Raw genomic sequence first — 18445 nt, forward strand, 5'->3', positions numbered from 1 at the left:
TGTAAAGGACAGTAGTGCTGTAGATGTGCTGTGATTTGTTAATGGTGTTTGTAAAGGACAGTAGTGCTGTAGATGTGCTGTGATTTGTTAATGGTGTTTGTAAAGGACAGTAGTGCTGTAGATGTGCTGTGATTTGTTAATGGTGTTTGTAAAGGACAGTAGTGCTGTAGATGTGCTGTGATTTGTTAATGGTGTTTGTAAGGACAGTAGTGCTGTAGATGTGCTGTGATTTGTTAATGGTGTTTGTAAAGGACAGTAGTGCTGTAGATGTGCTGTGATTTGTTAATGGTGTTTGTAAAGGACAGTAGTGCTGTAGATGTGCTGTGATTTGTTAATGGTGTTTGTAAAGGACAGTAGTGCTGTAGATGTGCTGTGATTTGTTAATGGTGTTTGTAAGGGATAGTAGTGCTGTGGATGTGCTGTGATTTGTTAATGGTGTTTGTAAAGGACAGTAGTGCTGTAGATGTGCTGTGATTTGTTAATGGTGTTTGTAAAGGACAGTAGTGCTGTAGATGTGCTGTGATTTGTTAATGGTGTTTGTAAAGGACAGTAGTGCTGTAGATGTGCTGTGATTTGTTAATGGTGTTTGTAAAGGACAGTAGTGCTGTGGATGTGCTGTGATTTGTTAATGGTGTTTGTAAAGGACAGTAGTGCTGTAGATGTGCTGTGATTTGTTAATGGTGTTTGTAAAGGACAGTAGTGCTGTAGATGTGCTGTGATTTGTTAATGGTGTTTGTAAAGGACAGTAGTGCTGTAGATGTGCTGTGATTTGTTAATGGTGTTTGTAAGGACAGTAGTGCTGTAGATGTGCTGTGATTTGTTAATGGTGTTTGTAAAGGACAGTAGTGCTGTAGATGTGCTGTGATTTGTTAATGGTGTTTGTAAAGGACAGTAGTGCTGTAGATGTGCTGTGATTTGTTAATGGTGTTTGTAAAGGACAGTAGTGCTGTAGATGTGCTGTGATTTGTTAATGGTGTTTGTAAGGACAGTAGTGCTGTAGATGTGCTGTGATTTGTTAATGGTGTTTGTAAGGACAGTAGTGCTGTAGATGTGCTGTGATTTGTTAATGGTGTTTGTAAAGGACAGTAGTGCTGTAGATGTGCTGTGATTTGTTAATGGTGTTTGTAAAGGACAGTAGTGCTGTAGATGTGCTGTGATTTGTTAATGGTGTTTGTGGAGGACAGTAGTGCTGTAGATGTGCTGTGATTTGTTAATGGTGTTTGTAAAGGACAGTAGTGCTGTAGATGTGCTGTGATTTGTTAATGGTGTTTGTAAAGGACAGTAGTGCTGTAGATGTGCTGTGATTTGTTAATGGTGTTTGTAAGGACAGTAGTGCTGTAGATGTGCTGTGATTTGTTAATGGTGTTTGTAAAGGACAGTAGTGCTGTAGATGTGCTGTGATTTGTTAATGGTGTTTGTAAAGGACAGTAGTGCTGTAGATGTGCTGTGATTTGTTAATGGTGTTTGTAAAGGACAGTAGTGCTGTAGATGTGCTGTGATTTGTTAATGGTGTTTGTAAAGGACAGTAGTGCTGTAGATGTGCTGTGATTTGTTAATGGTGTTTGTAAAGGACAGTAGTGCTGTAGATGTGCTGTGATTTGTTAATGGTGTTTGTAAGGACAGTAGTGCTGTAGATGTGCTGTGATTTGTTAATGGTGTTTGTAAAGGACAGTAGTGCTGTAGATGTGCTGTGATTTGTTAATGGTGTTTGTAAAGGACAGTAGTGCTGTAGATGTGCTGTGATTTGTTAATGGTGTTTGTAAAGGACAGTAGTGCTGTAGATGTGCTGTGATTTGTTAATGGTGTTTGTAAAGGACAGTAGTGCTGTAGATGTGCTGTGATTTGTTAATGGTGTTTGTAAGGACAGTAGTGCTGTAGATGTGCTGTGATTTGTTAATGGTGTTTGTAAAGGACAGTAGTGCTGTAGATGTGCTGTGATTTGTTAATGGTGTTTGTAAAGGACAGTAGTGCTGTAGATGTGCTGTGATTTGTTAATGGTGTTTGTAAGGACAGTAGTGCTGTATATGTGCTGTGATTTGTTAGTCATGTTTGTGGAGTACATTAGTGATGTGGATGTGCTGTGATTTGTTAATGGTGTTTGTAAAGGACAGTAGTGCTGTAGATGTGCTGTGATTTGTTAATGGTGTTTGTAAGGACAGTAGTGCTGTAGATGTGCTGTGATTTGTTAATGGTGTTTGTAAAGGACAGTAGTGCTGTAGATGTGCTGTGATTTGTTAATGGTGTTTGTAAAGGACAGTAGTGCTGTAGATGTGCTGTGATTTGTTAATGGTGTTTGTAAAGGACAGTAGTGCTGTAGATGTGCTGTGATTTGTTAATGGTGTTTGTAAGGACAGTAGTGCTGTAGATGTGCTGTGATTTGTTAATGGTGTTTGTAAAGGACAGTAGTGCTGTAGATGTGCTGTGATTTGTTAATGGTGTTTGTAAAGGACAGTAGTGCTGTAGATGTGCTGTGATTTGTTAATGGTGTTTGTAAGGACAGTAGTGCTGTAGATGTGCTGTGATTTGTTAATGGTGTTTGTAAAGGACAGTAGTGCTGTAGATGTGCTGTGATTTGTTAATGGTGTTTGTAAAGGACAGTAGTGCTGTAGATGTGCTGTGATTTGTTAATGGTGTTTGTAAGGACAGTAGTGCTGTAGATGTGCTGTGATTTGTTAATGGTGTTTGTAAAGGACAGTAGTGCTGTAGATGTGCTGTGATTTGTTAATGGTGTTTGTAAAGGACAGTAGTGCTGTAGATGTGCTGTGATTTGTTAATGGTGTTTGTAAGGACAGTAGTGCTGTAGATGTGCTGTGATTTGTTAATGGTGTTTGTAAGGACAGTAGTGCTGTAGATGTGCTGTGATTTGTTAATGGTGTTTGTAAAGGACAGTAGTGCTGTAGATGTGCTGTGATTTGTTAATGGTGTTTGTAAAGGACAGTAGTGCTGTAGATGTGCTGTGATTTGTTAATGGTGTTTGTAAAGGACAGTAGTGCTGTAGATGTGCTGTGATTTGTTAATGGTGTTTGTAAAGGACAGTAGTGCTGTAGATGTGCTGTGATTTGTTAATGGTGTTTGTAAAGGACAGTAGTGCTGTAGATGTGCTGTGATTTGTTAATGGTGTTTGTAAAGGACAGTAGTGCTGTAGATGTGCTGTGATTTGTTAATGGTGTTTGTAAGGACAGTAGTGCTGTAGATGTGCTGTGATTTGTTAATGGTGTTTGTAAAGGACAGTAGTGCTGTAGATGTGCTGTGATTTGTTAATGGTGTTTGTAAAGGACAGTAGTGCTGTAGATGTGCTGTGATTTGTTAATGGTGTTTGTAAAGGACAGTAGTGCTGTAGATGTGCTGTGATTTGTTAATGGTGTTTGTAAGGACAGTAGTGCTGTAGATGTGCTGTGATTTGTTAATGGTGTTTGTAAAGGACAGTAGTGCTGTAGATGTGCTGTGATTTGTTAATGGTGTTTGTAAAGGACAGTAGTGCTGTAGATGTGCTGTGATTTGTTAATGGTGTTTGTAAAGGACAGTAGTGCTGTAGATGTGCTGTGATTTGTTAATGGTGTTTGTAAGGACAGTAGTGCTGTAGATGTGCTGTGATTTGTTAATGGTGTTTGTAAAGGACAGTAGTGCTGTAGATGTGCTGTGATTTGTTAATGGTGTTTGTAAAGGACAGTAGTGCTGTAGATGTGCTGTGATTTGTTAATGGTGTTTGTAAAGGACAGTAGTGCTGTAGATGTGCTGTGATTTGTTAATGGTGTTTGTAAAGGACAGTAGTGCTGTAGATGTGCTGTGATTTGTTAATGGTGTTTGTAAGGACAGTAGTGCTGTAGATGTGCTGTGATTTGTTAATGGTGTTTGTAAGGACAGTAGTGCTGTAGATGTGCTGTGATTTGTTAATGGTGTTTGTAAGGACAGTAGTGCTGTAGATGTGCTGTGATTTGTTAATGGTGTTTGTAAAGGACAGTAGTGCTGTAGATGTGCTGTGATTTGTTAATGGTGTTTGTAAGGACAGTAGTGCTGTAGATGTGCTGTGATTTGTAATTGGTGTTTGAAAAGTACAGAAGTGCTGTAGTTGTGCTGTGATTTGTTAATGGTGTTTGTAAGGACAGTAGTGCTGTAGATGTGCTGTGATTTGTTAATGGTGTTTGTAAGGACAGTAGTGCTGTAGATGTGCTGTGATTTGTTAATGGTGTTTGTAAAGGACAGTAGTGCTGTAGATGTGCTGTGATTTGTTAATGGTGTTTGTAAAGGACAGTAGTGCTGTAGATGTGCTGTGATTTGTTAATGGTGTTTGTAAAGGACAGTAGTGCTGTAGATGTGCTGTGATTTGTTAATGGTGTTTGTAAAGGACAGTAGTGCTGTAGATGTGCTGTGATTTGTTAATGGTGTTTGTAAAGGACAGTAGTGCTGTAGATGTGCTGTGATTTGTTAATGGTGTTTGTAAAGGACAGTAGTGCTGTAGATGTGCTGTGATTTGTTAATGGTGTTTGTAAAGGACAGTAGTGCTGTAGATGTGCTGTGATTTGTTAATGGTGTTTGTAAAGGACAGTAGTGCTGTAGATGTGCTGTGATTTGTTAATGGTGTTTGTAAAGGACAGTAGTGCTGTAGATGTGCTGTGATTTGTTAATGGTGTTTGTAAAGGACAGTAGTGCTGTAGATGTGCTGTGATTTGTTAATGGTGTTTGTAAAGGACAGTAGTGCTGTAGATGTGCTGTGATTTGTTAATGGTGTTTGTAAGGACAGTAGTGCTGTAGATGTGCTGTGATTTGTTAATGGTGTTTGTAAAGGACAGTAGTGCTGTAGATGTGCTGTGATTTGTTAATGGTGTTTGTAAAGGACAGTAGTGCTGTAGATGTGCTGTGATTTGTTAATGGTGTTTGTAAGGACAGTAGTGCTGTAGATGTGCTGTGATTTGTTAATGGTGTTTGTAAAGGACAGTAGTGCTGTAGATGTGCTGTGATTTGTTAATGGTGTTTGTAAGGACAGTAGTGCTGTAGATGTGCTGTGATTTGTTAATGGTGTTTGTAAGGACAGTAGTGCTGTAGATGTGCTGTGATTTGTTAATGGTGTTTGTAAAGGACAGTAGTGCTGTAGATGTGCTGTGATTTGTTAATGGTGTTTGTAAAGGACAGTAGTGCTGTAGATGTGCTGTGATTTGTTAATGGTGTTTGTAAAGGACAGTAGTGCTGTAGATGTGCTGTGATTTGTTAATGGTGTTTGTAAGGACAGTAGTGCTGTAGATGTGCTGTGATTTGTTAATGGTGTTTGTAAGGACAGTAGTGCTGTAGATGTGCTGTGATTTGTTAATGGTGTTTGTAAGGACAGTAGTGCTGTAGATGTGCTGTGATTTGTTAATGGTGTTTGTAAAGGACAGTAGTGCTGTAGATGTGCTGTGATTTGTTAATGGTGTTTGTAAAGGACAGTAGTGCTGTAGATGTGCTGTGATTTGTTAATGGTGTTTGTAAAGGACAGTAGTGCTGTAGATGTGCTGTGATTTGTTAATGGTGTTTGTAAAGGACAGTAGTGCTGTAGATGTGCTGTGATTTGTTAATGGTGTTTGTAAAGGACAGTAGTGCTGTAGATGTGCTGTGATTTGTTAATGGTGTTTGTAAAGGACAGTAGTGCTGTAGATGTGCTGTGATTTGTTAATGGTGTTTGTAAAGGACAGTAGTGCTGTAGATGTGCTGTGATTTGTTAATGGTGTTTGTAAGGACAGTAGTGCTGTAGATGTGCTGTGATTTGTTAATGGTGTTTGTAAAGGACAGTAGTGCTGTAGATGTGCTGTGATTTGTTAATGGTGTTTGTAAAGGACAGTAGTGCTGTAGATGTGCTGTGATTTGTTAATGGTGTTTGTAAAGGACAGTAGTGCTGTAGATGTGCTGTGATTTGTTAATGGTGTTTGTAAAGGACAGTAGTGCTGTAGATGTGCTGTGATTTGTTAATGGTGTTTGTAAAGGACAGTAGTGCTGTAGATGTGCTGTGATTTGTTAATGGTGTTTGTAAAGGACAGTAGTGCTGTAGATGTGCTGTGATTTGTTAATGGTGTTTGTAAAGGACAGTAGTGCTGTAGATGTGCTGTGATTTGTTAATGGTGTTTGTAAAGGACAGTAGTGCTGTAGATGTGCTGTGATTTGTTAATGGTGTTTGTAAGGACAGTAGTGTTGTAGATGTGCTGTGATTTGTTAATGGTGTTTGTAAAGGACAGTAGTGCTGTAGATGTGCTGTGATTTGTTAATGGTGTTTGTAAGGACAGTAGTGCTGTAGATGTGCTGTGATTTGTTAATGGTGTTTGTAAGGAGAGTAGTGCTGTAGATGTGCTGTGATTTGTTAATGATGTTTGTAAAGGACAGTAGTGCTGTAGATGTGCTGTGATTTGTTAATGGTGTTTGTAAAGGACAGTAGTGCTGTAGATGCGCTGTGATTTGTTAATGGTGTTTGTAAAGGACAGTAGTGCTGTAGATGTGCTGTGATTTGTTAATGGTGTTTGTAAAGGACAGTAGTGCTGTAGATGTGCTGTGATTTGTTAATGGTGTTTGTAAAGGACAGTAGTGCTGTAGATGTGCTGTGATTTGTTAATGGTGTTTGTAAAGGACAGTAGTGCTGTAGATGTGCTGTGATTTGTTAATGGTGTTTGTAAAGGACAGTAGTGCTGTAGATGTGCTGTGATTTGTTAATGGTGTTTGTAAAGGACAGTAGTGCTGTAGATGTGCTGTGATTTGTTAATGGTGTTTGTAAGGACAGTAGTGCTGTAGATGTGCTGTGATTTGTTAATGGTGTTTGTAAAGGACAGTAGTGCTGTAGATGTGCTGTGATTTGTTAATGGTGTTTGTAAAGGACAGTAGTGCTGTAGATGTGCTGTGATTTGTTAATGGTGTTTGTAAGGACAGTAGTGCTGTAGATGTGCTGTGATTTGTTAATGGTGTTTAAAGGACAGTAGTGCTGTAGATGTGCTGTGATTTGTTAATGGTGTTTGTAAGGACAGTAGTGCTGTAGATGTGCTGTGATTTGTTAATGGTGTTTGTAAAGGACAGTAGTGCTGTAGATGTGCTGTGATTTGTTAATGGTGTTTGTAAAGGACAGTAGTGCTGTAGATGCGCTGTGATTTGTTAATGGTGTTTGTAAGGACAGTAGTGCTGTAGATGTGCTGTGATTTGTTAATGGTGTTTGTAAAGGACAGTAGGACAGTAGTGCTGTAGATGTGCTGTGATTTGTTAATGGTGTTTGTAAGGACAGTAGTGCTGTAGATGTGCTGTGATTTGTTAATGGTGTTTGTAAGGACAGTAGTGCTGTAGATGTGCTGTGATTTGTTAATGGTGTTTGTAAAGGACAGTAGTGCTGTAGATGTGCTGTGATTTGTTAATGGTGTTTGTAAGGACAGTAGTGCTGTAGATGTGCTGTGATTTGTTAATGGTGTTTGTAAAGGACAGTAGTGCTGTAGATGTGCTGTGATTTGTTAATGGTGTTTGTAAAGGACAGTAGTGCTGTAGATGTGCTGTGATTTGTTAATGGTGTTTGTAAGGGACAGTAGTGCTGTAGATGTGCTGTGATTTGTTAATGGTGTTTGTAAAGGACAGTAGTGCTGTAGATGTGCTGTGATTTGTTAATGGTGTTTGTAAAGGACAGTAGTGCTGTAGATGTGCTGTGATTTGTTAATGGTGTTTGTAAAGGACAGTAGTGCTGTAGATGTGCTGTGATTTGTTAATGGTGTTTGTAAAGGACAGTAGTGCTGTAGATGTGCTGTGATTTGTTAATGGTGTTTGTAAAGGACAGTAGTGCTGTAGATGTGCTGTGATTTGTTAATGGTGTTTGTAGAGGACAGTAGTGCTGTAGATGTGCTGTGATTTGTTAATGGTGTTTGTAAAGGACAGTAGTGCTGTAGATGTGCTGTGATTTGTTAATGGTGTTTGTAAAGGACAGTAGTGCTGTAGATGTGCTGTGATTTGTTAATGGTGTTTGTAAGGACAGTAGTGCTGTAGATGTGCTGTGATTTGTTAATGGTGTTTGTAAAGGACAGTAGTGCTGTAGATGTGCTGTGATTTGTTAATGGTGTTTGTAAAGGACAGTAGTGCTGTAGATGTGCTGTGATTTGTTAATGGTGTTTGTAAAGGACAGTAGTGCTGTAGATGTGCTGTGATTTGTTAATGGTGTTTGTAAGGACAGTAGTGCTGTAGATGTGCTGTGATTTGTTAATGGTGTTTGTAAGGACAGTAGTGCTGTAGATGTGCTGTGATTTGTTAATGGTGTTTGTAAAGGACAGTAGTGCTGTAGATGTGCTGTGATTTGTTAATGGTGTTTGTAAGGACAGTAGTGCTGTAGATGTGCTGTGATTTGTTAATGGTGTTTGTAAAGGACAGTAGTGCTGTAGATGTGCTGTGATTTGTTAATGGTGTTTGTAAGGGACAGTAGTGCTGTAGATGTGCTGTGATTTGTTAATGGTGTTTGTAAGGACAGTAGTGCTGTAGATGTGCTGTGATTTGTTAATGGTGTTTGTAAAGGACAGTAGTGCTGTAGATGTGCTGTGATTTGTTAATGGTGTTTGTAAAGGACAGTAGTGCTGTAGATGTGCTGTGATTTGTTAATGGTGTTTGTAAAGGACAGTAGTGCTGTAGATGTGCTGTGATTTGTTAATGGTGTTTGTAAAGGACAGTAGTGCTGTAGATGTGCTGTGATTTGTTAATGGTGTTTGTAAGGACAGTAGTGCTGTAGATGTGCTGTGATTTGTTAATGGTGTTTGTAAGGACAGTAGTGCTGTAGATGTGCTGTGATTTGTTAATGGTGTTTGTAAGGACAGTAGTGCTGTAGATGTGCTGTGATTTGTTAATGGTGTTTGTAAGGACAGTAGTGCTGTAGATGTGCTGTGATTTGTTAATGGTGTTTGTAAGGACAGTAGTGCTGTAGATGTGCTGTGATTTGTTAATGGTGTTTGTAAAGGACAGTAGTGCTGTAGATGTGCTGTGATTTGTTAATGGTGTTTGTAAAGGACAGTAGTGCTGTAGATGTGCTGTGATTTGTTAATGGTGTTTGTAAGGACAGTAGTGCTGTAGATGTGCTGTGATTTGTTAATGGTGTTTGTAAAGGACAGTAGTGCTGTAGATGTGCTGTGATTTGTTAATGGTGTTTGTAAAGGACAGTAGTGCTGTAGATGTGCTGTGATTTGTTAATGGTGTTTGTAAGGACAGTAGTGCTGTAGATGTGCTGTGATTTGTTAATGGTGTTTGTAAGGACAGTAGTGCTGTAGATGTGCTGTGATTTGTTAATGGTGTTTGTAAAGGACAGTAGTGCTGTAGATGTGCTGTGATTTGTTAATGGTGTTTGTAAGGACAGTAGTGCTGTAGATGTGCTGTGATTTGTTAATGGTGTTTGTAAGGACAGTAGTGCTGTAGATGTGCTGTGATTTGTTAATGGTGTTTATGGTGTTTGTAAGGACAGTAGTGCTGTAGATGTGCTGTGATTTGTTAATGGTGTTTGTAAAGGACAGTAGTGCTGTAGATGTGCTGTGATTTGTTAATGGTGTTTGTAAGGACAGTAGTGCTGTAGATGTGCTGTGATTTGTTAATGGTGTTTGTAAAAGACAGTAGTGCTGTAGATGTGCTGTGATTTGTTAATGGTGTTTGTAAGGACAGTAGTGCTGTAGATGTGCTGTGATTTGTTAATGGTGTTTGTAAGGACAGTAGTGCTGTAGATGTGCTGTGATTTGTTAATGGTGTTTGTAAAGGACAGTAGTGCTGTAGATGCGCTGTGATTTGTTAATGGTGTTTGTAAAGGACAGTAGTGCTGTAGATGTGCTGTGATTTGTTAATGGTGTTTGTAAAGGACAGTAGTGCTGTAGATGCGCTGTGATTTGTTAATGGTGTTTGTAAAGGACAGTAGTGCTGTGGATGTGCTGTGATTTGTTAATGGTGTTTGTAAAGGACAGTAGTGCTGTAGATGTGCTGTGATTTGTTAATGGTGTTTGTAAGGACAGTAGTGCTGTAGATGTGCTGTGATTTGTTAATGGTGTTTGTAAAGGACAGTAGTGCTGTAGATGCGCTGTGATTTGTTAATGGTGTTTGTAAGGGACAGTAGTGCTGTAGATGTGCTGTGATTTGTTAATGGTGTTTGTAAAGGACAGTAGTGCTGTAGATGTGCTGTGATTTGTTAATGGTGTTTGTAAGGACAGTAGTGCTGTAGATGTGCTGTGATTTGTTAATGGTGTTTGTAAAGGACAGTAGTGCTGTAGATGTGCTGTGATTTGTTAATGGTGTTTGTAAGGACAGTAGTGCTGTAGATGTGCTGTGATTTGTTAATGGTGTTTGTAAGGACAGTAGTGCTGTAGATGTGCTGTGATTTGTTAATGGTGTTTGTAAGGACAGTAGTGCTGTAGATGTGCTGTGATTTGTTAATGGTGTTTGTAAGGACAGTAGTGCTGTAGATGTGCTGTGATTTGTTAATGGTGTTTGTAAAGGACAGTAGTGCTGTAGATGTGCTGTGATTTGTTAATGGTGTTTGTAAGGACAGTAGTGCTGTAGATGTGCTGTGATTTGTTAATGGTGTTTGTAAAGGACAGTAGTGCTGTAGATGTGCTGTGATTTGTTAATGGTGTTTGTAAGGACAGTAGTGCTGTAGATGTGCTGTGATTTGTTAATGGTGTTTGTAAGGACAGTAGTGCTGTAGATGTGCTGTGATTTGTTAATGGTGTTTGTAAAGGACAGTAGTGCTGTAGATGTGCTGTGATTTGTTAATGGTGTTTGTAAGGACAGTAGTGCTGTAGATGTGCTGTGATTTGTTAATGGTGTTTGTAAGGACAGTAGTGCTGTAGATGTGCTGTGATTTGTTAATGGTGTTTGTAAAGGACAGTAGTGCTGTAGATGTGCTGTGATTTGTTAATGGTGTTTGTAAGGACAGTAGTGCTGTAGATGTGCTGTGATTTGTTAATGGTGTTTGTAAAGGACAGTAGTGCTGTAGATGTGCTGTGATTTGTTAATGGTGTTTGTAAAGGACAGTAGTGCTGTAGATGTGCTGTGATTTGTTAATGGTGTTTGTAAGGACAGTAGTGCTGTAGATGTGCTGTGATTTGTTAATGGTGTTTGTAAGGACAGTAGTGCTGTAGATGTGCTGTGATTTGTTAATGGTGTTTGTAAGGACAGTAGTGCTGTAGATGTGCTGTGATTTGTTAATGGTGTTTGTAAGGACAGTAGTGCTGTAGATGTGCTGTGATTTGTTAATGGTGTTTGTAAAGGACAGTAGTGCTGTAGATGTGCTGTGATTTGTTAATGGTGTTTGTAAAGGACAGTAGTGCTGTAGATGTGCTGTGATTTGTTAATGGTGTTTGTAAAGGACAGTAGTGCTGTAGATGTGCTGTGATTTGTTAATGGTGTTTGTAAAGGACAGTAGTGCTGTAGATGCGCTGTGATTTGTTAATGGTGTTTGTAAAGGACAGTAGTGCTGTAGATGTGCTGTGATTTGTTAATGGTGTTTGTAAAGGACAGTGCTGTTCTAGATCTGCTGTGATGTGTTAACGGTGTTTGTAAAGGACAGTAGTGCTGTAGATGTGCTGTGATTTGTTAATGGTGTTTGTAAAGGACAGTAGTGCAGTAGATGCGCTGTGATTTGTTAATGGTGTTTGTAAAGGACAGTAGTGCTGTAGATGTGCTGTGATTTGTTAATGGTGTTTGTAAAGGACAGTAGTGCTGTAGATGTGCTGTGATTTGTTAATGGTGTTTGTAGAGGACAGTAGTGCTGTAGATGTGCTGTGATTTGTTAATGGTGTTTGTAAGGACAGTAGTGCTGTAGAAGTGCGGTGAGTTGTCAATGGTGTGTGTGAAGGACAGTAGTGCTGTAGATGTGCTGTGATTTGTTAATGGTGTTTGTAAAGGACAGTAGTGCTGTAGATGTGCTGTGATTTGTTAATGGTGTTTGTAAAGGACAGTAGTGCTGTAGATGTGCTGTGATTTGTTAATGGTGTTTGTAAGGACAGTAGTGCTGTAGATGTGCTGTGATTTGTTAATGGTGTTTGTAAGGACAGTAGTGCTGTAGATGTGCTGTGATTTGTTAATGGTGTTTGTAAGGACAGTAGTGCTGTAGATGTGCTGTGATTTGTTAATGGTGTTTGTAAGGACAGTAGTGCTGTAGATGTGCTGTGATTTGTTAATGGTGTTTGTAAGGCCAGTAGTGCTGTAGATCTGCTGTGATTAGTTAATGGTGTTTGTAAAGGTCAGTAGTACTGTAGATGTGTTGTGATTTGTTAATGGTGTTTGTAAGGACAGTAGTGCTGTAGATGTGCTGTGATTTGTTAATGGTGTTTGTAAAGGACAGTAGTGCTGTAGATGTGCTGTGATTTGTTAATGGTGTTTGTAAAGGACAGTAGTGCTGTAGATGTGCTGTGATTTGTTAATGGTGTTTGTAAAGGACAGTAGTGCTGTAGATGTGCTGTGATTTGTTAATGGTGTTTGTAAAGGACAGTAGTGCTGTAGATGTGCTGTGATTTGTTAATGGTGTTTGTAAGGACAGTAGTGCTGTAGATGTGCTGTGATTTGTTAATGGTGTTTGTAAGGACAGTAGTGCTGTAGATGTGCTGTGATTTGTTAATGGTGTTTGTAAGGACAGTAGTGCTGTAGATGTGCTGTGATTTGTTAATGGTGTTTGTAAAGGACAGTAGTGCTGTAGATGTGCTGTGATTTGTTAAGGGTGTTTGTAAGGACAGTAGTGCTGTAGATGTGCTGTGATTTGTTAATGGTGTTTGTAAAGGACAGTAGTGCTGTAGATGTGCTGTGATTTGTTAATGGTGTTTGTAAAGGACAGTAGTGCTGTAGATGTGCTGTGATTTGTTAATGGTGTTTGTAAAGGACAGTAGTGCTGTAGATGTGCTGTGATTTGTTAATGGTGTTTGTAAAGGACAGTAGTGCTGTAGATGTGCTGTGATTTGTTAATGGTGTTTGTAAGGACAGTAGTGCTGTAGATGTGCTGTGATTTGTTAATGGTGTTTGTAAAGGACAGTAGTGCTGTAGATGTGCTGTGATTTGTTAATGGTGTTTGTAAGGACAGTAGTGCTGTAGATGTGCTGTGATTTGTTAATGGTGTTTGTAAGGACAGTAGTGCTGTAGATGTGCTGTGATTTGTTAATGGTGTTTGTAAGGACAGTAGTGCTGTAGATGTGCTGTGATTTGTTAATGGTGTTTGTAAGGACAGTAGTGCTGTAGATGTGCTGTGATTTGTTAATGGTGTTTGTAAAGGACAGTAGTGCTGTAGATGTGCTGTGATTTGTTAATGGTGTTTGTAAAGGACAGTAGTGCTGTAGATGTGCTGTGATTTGTTAATGGTGTTTGTAAGGACAGTAGTGCTGTAGATGTGCTGTGATTTGTTAATGGTGTTTGTAAGGACAGTAGTGCTGTAGATGTGCTGTGATTTGTTAATGGTGTTTGTAAGGACAGTAGTGCTGTAGATGTGCTGTGATTTGTTAATGGTGTTTGTAAAGGACAGTAGTGCTGTAGATGTGCTGTGATTTGTTAATGGTGTTTGTAAAGGACAGTAGTGCTGTAGATGTGCTGTGATTTGTTAATGGTGTTTGTAAGGACAGTAGTGCTGTAGATGTGCTGTGATTTGTTAATGGTGTTTGTAAAGGACAGTAGTGCTGTAGATGTGCTGTGATTTGTTAATGGTGTTTGTAAGGACAGTAGTGCTGTAGATGTGCTGTGATTTGTTAATGGTGTTTGTAAAGGACAGTAGTGCTGTAAATGTGCTGTGGTTTGTTAATGGTGTTTGTAAGGACAGTAGTGCTGTAGATGTGCTGTGATTTGTTAATGGTGTTTGTAAGGACAGTAGTGCTGTAGATGTGCTGTGATTTGTTAATGGTGTTTGTAAGGACAGTAGTGCTGTAGATGTGCTGTGATTTGTTAATGGTGTTTGTAAAGGACAGTAGTGCTGTAGATGTGCTGTGATTTGTTAATGGTGTTTGTAAAGGACAGTAGTGCTGTAGATGTGCTGTGATTTGTTAATGGTGTTTGTAAGGACAGTAGTGCTGTAGATGTGCTGTGATTTGTTAATGGTGTTTGTAAGGACAGTAGTGCTGTAGATGTGCTGTGATTTGTTAATGGTGTTTGTAAAGGACAGTAGTGCTGTGGATGTGCTGTGATTTGTTAATGGTGTTTGTAAGGACAGTAGTGCTGTAGATGTGCTGTGATTTGTTAATGGTGTTTGTAAGGACAGTAGTGCTGTAGATGTGCTGTGATTTGTTAATGGTGTTTGTAAGGACAGTAGTGCTGTGGATGTGCTGTGATTTGTTAATGGTGTTTGTAAGGACAGTAGTGCTGTAGATGTGCTGTGATTTGTTAATGGTGTTTGTAAAGGACAGTAGTGCTGTAGATGTGCTGTGATTTGTTAATGGTGTTTGTAAAGGACAGTAGTGCTGTAGATGTGCTGTGATTTGTTAATGGTGTTTGTAAGGACAGTAGTGCTGTAGATGTGCTGTGATTTGTTAATGGTGTTTGTAAAGGACAGTAGTGCTGTGGATGTGCTGTGATTTGTTAATGGTGTTTGTAAAGGACAGTAGTGCTGTAGATGTGCTGTGATTTGTTAATGGTGTTTGTAAAGGACAGTAGTGCTGTAGATGTGCTGTGATTTGTTAATGGTGTTTGTAAGGACAGTAGTGCTGTAGATGTGCTGTGATTTGTTAATGGTGTTTGTTAAGGACAGTAGTGCTGTAGATGTGCTGTGATTTGTTAATGGTGTTTGTAAAGGACAGTAGTGCTGTGGATGTGCTGTGATTTGTTAATGGTGTTTGTAAGGACAGTAGTGCTGTAGATGTGCTGTGATTTGTTAATGGTGTTTGTAAGGACAGTAGTGCTGTAGATGTGCTGTGATTTGTTAATGGTGTTTGTAAGGACAGTAGTGCTGTAGATGTGCTGTGATTTGTTAATGGTGTTTGTAAAGGACAGTAGAGCTGTAGATGTGCTGTGATTTGTTAATGGTGTTTGTAAAGGACAGTAGTGCTGTGGATGTGCTGTGATTTGTTAATGGTGTTTGTAAGGACAGTAGTGCTGTAGATGTGCTGTGATTTGTTAATGGTGTTTGTAAGGACAGTAGTGCTGTGGATGTGCTGTGATTTGTTAATGGTGTTTGTAAAGGACAGTAGTGCTGTGGATGTGCTGTGATTTGTTAATGGTGTTTGTAAAGGACAGTAGTGCTGTAGATGTGCTGTGATTTGTTAATGGTGTTTGTAAAGGACAGTAGTGCAGTAGATGCGCTGTGATTTGTTAATGGTGTTTGTAAAGGACAGTAGTGCTGTAGATGTGCTGTGATTTGTTAATGGTGTTTGTAAAGGACAGTAGTGCTGTAGATGTGCTGTGATTTGTTAATGGTGTTTGTAAGGACAGTAGTGCTGTAGATGTGCTGTGATTTGTTAATGGTGTTTGTAAGGACAGTAGTGCTGTAGATGTGCTGTGATTTGTTAATGGTGTTTGTAAGGACAGTAGTGCTGTAGATGTGCTGTGATTTGTTAATGGTGTTTGTAAGGACAGTAGTGCTGTAGATGTGCTGTGATTTGTTAATGGTGTTTGTAAGGACAGTAGTGCTGTAGATGTGCTGTGATTTGTTAATGGTGTTTGTAAAGGACAGTAGTGCTGTAGATGTGCTGTGATTTGTTAATGGTGTTTGTAAGGACAGTAGTGCTGTGGATGTGCTGTGATTTGTTAATGGTGTTTGTAAAGGACAGTAGTGCTGTGGATGTGCTGTGATTTGTTAATGGTGTTTGTAAGGGACAGTAGTGCTGTAGATGTGCTGTGATTTGTTAATGGTGTTTGTAAGGGACAGTAGTGCTGTAGATGTGCTGTGATTTGTTAATGGTGTTTGTAAGGGACAGTAGTGCTGTGGATGTGCTGTGATTTGTTAATGGTGTTTGTAAAGGACAGTAGTGCTGTGGATGTGCTGTGATTTGTTAATGGTGTTTGTAAAGGACAGTAGTGCTGTAGATGTGCTGTGATTTGTTAATGGTGTTTGTAAGGGACAGTAGTGCTGTAGATGTGCTGTGATTTGTTAATGGTGTTTGTAAAGGACAGTAGTGCTGTAGATGTGCTGTGATTTGTTAATGGTGTTTGTAAAGGACAGTAGTGCTGTAGATGTGCTGTGATTTGTTAATGGTGTTTGTAAGGACAGTAGTGCTGTAGATGTGCTGTGATTTGTTAATGGTGTTTGTAAGGACAGTAGTGCTGTGGATGTGCTGTGATTTGTTAATGGTGTTTGTAAGGACAGTAGTGCTGTAGATGTGCTGTGATTTGTTAATGGTGTTTGTAAGGACAGTAGTGCTGTGGATGTGCTGTGATTTGTTAATGGTGTTTGTAAGGACAGTAGTGCTGTGGATGTGCTGAGATTTGTTAATGGTGTTTGTGAAGGGCAGTAGTGCTGTAGATGTGCTGTGATTTGTTAATGGTGTTTGTAAGGACAGTAGTGCTGTAGATGTGCTGTGATTTGTTAATGGTGTTTGTAAGGACAGTAGTGCTGTAGATGTGCTGTGATTTGTTAATGGTGTTTGTAAGGACAGTAGTGCTGTAGATGTGCTGTGATTTGTTAATGGTGTTTGTAAGGACAGTAGTGCTGTAGATGTGCTGTGATTTGTTAATGGTGTTTGTAAGGACAGTAGTGCTGTGGATGTGCTGTGATTTGTTAATGGTGTTTGTAAAGGACAGTAGTGCTGTGTATGTGCTGTGATTTGTTAATGGTGTTTGTAAGGACAGTAGTGCTGTGGATGTGCTGTGATTTGTTAATGGTGTTTGTAAAGGACAGTAGTGCTGTAGATGTGCTGTGATTTGTTAATGGTGTTTGTAAAGGACAGTAGTGCTGTGGATGTGCTGTGATTTGTTAATGGTGTTTGTAAAGGACAATAGTGCTGTGGATGTGCTGTGATTTGTTAATGGTGTTTGTAAAGGACAATAGTGCTGTGGATGTGCTGTGATTTGACCTGAAGCCATGCTGAGTTTGAGAGAGCTGGTTGTTTTGGAGTAGATATTTCATGAGTTGTTGGTGAATACACCTAACCATGATTTTGGATACAGGGGATGGTATTGATGTTGGGCAGAAATTAGAGATTTCTGTGGATTGTCCTCCTTTATGAATAGATGTTATGTGAGATAGTTTCCATATTGTAGAGGCTGTGGCTTTAGAGAGTGATCTGTTTATTAGGATGCTGACTGGATATGCAATTGAGTCGGCGGTGAGTTTTAGGTATTGGGGTGGGAGATTATCTGCTGATGTGGAGCAGGGTTTGAGCATGAGTAGTAGTTTTTTATTTTTTTGAGAGGTGGGTATGGGATGGAAAGTGAAAGTGTTGTTATTCTGTTGGTTATTGGTATGGTTGTGGTATTAATCTTTTGGGGGTTGTTAAGGAATTGTTGTTGGTGTCTAGGTTTAGTTGTGAGTTACCTGAGTTTGTAGAGGTAAGTAGGTCTGCTATGGATTTTATGAAATGTTTGTTAAATTCTTGAGCAATGTGTGCTGGGGTGGGGGGGCAATAGGTGAGGGGGAATGGTCTTTGTTTGAGCCTGGGTTGAGGAGGATAGGTATAGATTGCATTTTGGGGGGTTATATTTGTGTTGAAGCTGGAGATTGGAGTAGTATGGTTATTTACATTTGTTGACTATTTTGGTTACTCTTTTGCATAATGTTTTATAAGCTTGGAGATTTTCTTGGGTTCTGTTTTGTTTCCAGTTGTCCCATGCTATGTCTCTTTGCTTCATGAGGTCAAACCGGTTGGCTGTTAACCATGACGTTTTTGTCTGTTTGTACAGAGGCCAGACTATTAATTGTTTTTAAGAAAGTAGTATTGAAATATTGAACAGCATCATTTTGTGGTAGTAATTTTTGGGGCGACCAGTTTATTCCATTTTGTAGGTTGTTGAGTGTTTCTTGATTGAGTCTAGTGGTATTTCTGTTTTTATGGTATGTTCTTTTGGGAGGTGGGTATTTGCTCTGATGTCAAAGGCTGGAAGATGGTCACTTAGTGAATTTGGTAGTGTACCTGAGGAGGAAAAAAATGGTTGGGTGGGATACAATGATCCAATCAAGGGTAGAGTGGTTAGCGAAGTCTTTGTTGTATCTTGTAGGTTCAGTGATTAGATGTTTAAACCCATAGAGGTTTATATTTGTGTTTGAAGAGTTTACAGTGCTGGCTTGCCTGCCATTAATATTCATATCTCCTAAGATTACTGTTTCTAGTTTGATGTTTTCAGTTGTCCATGACAGTATGTCTTGTGGGAAAAACAGAAGTACTAAAATAGTTTAAGTATCAGGGAAACAAGATACATGCTAACACGCTTGAAAATGTACAAATAGGGAGTGGCAGAACATTTTCCTAAGGTAAGGCATAAATGGACATTTAGGTTAGTCAGCAGGGGTGGGCCTTAGTAGGGAGTGAACATGGTATTATGTTTAGTAGGACATTGGAGAGACAGGCATTTAGTAGTAGAGGAAACCCCGGTT

Source organism: Protopterus annectens, chromosome 9.part0 (assembly GCF_019279795.1).
Source record: "Protopterus annectens isolate FY-2018-M chromosome 9.part0, PAN1.0, whole genome shotgun sequence".
In the NCBI taxonomy this organism is placed as follows: Eukaryota; Metazoa; Chordata; order Ceratodontiformes; family Protopteridae; genus Protopterus; species Protopterus annectens.